The following is a 1,884-nucleotide window of genomic DNA, read 5'->3' on the forward strand; positions in this document are numbered from 1 at the left end:
TTAAGATTAGGAATAAAAATAGATTAGATTGTGGCTTAGAACCAAGAGGGGTAGGAAGACCGCCAAACCTCTTCAATAGAGACAAATAAAGTAAGGAAAATATTGCCGATGGTTTGCAGCAGACTCTTAGGGACATGGGGACTGGTTCCCCTAATCGTTCCAAATGGAGATTATTTCATAGAACATAAGGGGGATGAATCACCCCCATAAACATGATCTCCTATCAAATCTTATTCAAGATCATAGATCGAGAATTTGCCTTATTCAAGAAAAATACTTTCTAAAAAACTTTTAAAGATGAAGTTGGTTGTTTTTAAGGACCGTGGTGTTCATTGTGTTGATGTAGATGGTGCATCTGGAGGAATTGCTACTTTTTGGAATCTAAGGGTTAATCAAGGTTCGATAGTTGTCTCCAGTCCGAATCATATTGCTACTAGAATCACTAATCTTTTGGATGGGTCATCTTGTATTATTTCCAACATCTATGCTCCCAATAGTATGAGTGCTAGGAAGATTCTATGGAATTCTTTGGTAAACTCTAGAAATCTATTCTGCAATGAGAAATGGATCCTGATGGGGGATTTTAATTACCTTATATCAAATATGGAGAAAAGAGGAGGGGGTCCGATTTTTGAAGATAGCAAGGAGGATCTTTTGGATCTCATTAATGCTTTGGGGTTGCTGGATTTGGAGTTAAATGGGTCTAAGTTCACATGGTCCAATAGGAGAAGTGGGTCAGATCTTATTCAAGTCAGGCTTGACAGGGCTCTCATTTCCCCTGGTCCGCTGATGAATTTTTCCTATAATTTATCTTCTTTATCTAGGATTGGATTTGACCACTTCCCAATTGTTTTGAGTATTTCTTCCCTTAGTAGGAGAAAGGCTTTTTTATTTAGATTTGATAAAATGTGGACTCATAATCCTGATTTTGTGGAGAAGATTGCAGAATGGTAGGATATTGAGGTCCATGGCACTGCTATTTATAGAGTGGCTAAGAAATTGGCTAATGTTAAAGCTAATATCCATAAATGGAATAAATCTTCCTTTGGAAATATCTTCCAATTGAAAGATTCCTTGAAAAAGGGAGCTTGATGATATTCAACTTCAAAATCAATCCCATGGGTATTGCCCTATTATAATGGAAGTGGAGTTACTTTCCAAACTCCACAATATTATTTTTAAAGAAGAGGAATTCTGGAAACAAAGATCCAGAGCCATTTGGCTGAAAAATGGGGATAAAATGCTAAATTTTTTCATATGATCACTCTTAAGCATAGAGCTGCTAACTAAATAAAGAGGATCATTGTTAGTAATCATTGGATTGACAAGCAGGAGGAGATGAGCTCTTAAGCTGTTTGATACTTTTCTGACCTTTTGTCCGCTGATGATCCTCTTGACTTGGTGGCTCAGGAGGAGATTCTTAATGAAATCCTAGCATGTATCTCTCAAGATATGAATTATGAGCTGACTCGAATTCCTTCTGTCAATGAGGTTAGGAAAGTGGTTTTTTCATTTGAAGGGAATAAAGTTCCAGGGTCTAATGGATTTTCTATGTTCTTCTTCCAGCTTTTTTGGTCTATTGCGGGGGAGAATCTTGTGAATGCTGCTCAGGAATTCTTTGGATCTCAGGCCCTTCTTAAAGAGATAAATGCTATGTTCATTGTGTTGATTCCTAAGAAACCCAATGCTAACTGTTTCTAATTCAGGCCTATCAGTTTATGTAATTCTATGTATAAAATTTTGGTTCTCGGGTTGAAGAAGTTTCTCCCCCTTTTGATTTCAAAGCAAAAAAATGGATTTGTTCCAGGGCGAATTTTTTTGGATTCCATTGTTTCGGTTCATGAAAATATCCATTCCCTTTCAGTGAATAATAAACCGAGTTTT

This window comes from Cryptomeria japonica, chromosome 1 (genome assembly GCF_030272615.1).
Source record: "Cryptomeria japonica chromosome 1, Sugi_1.0, whole genome shotgun sequence".
Classification (NCBI taxonomy): domain Eukaryota; kingdom Viridiplantae; phylum Streptophyta; class Pinopsida; order Cupressales; family Cupressaceae; genus Cryptomeria; species Cryptomeria japonica.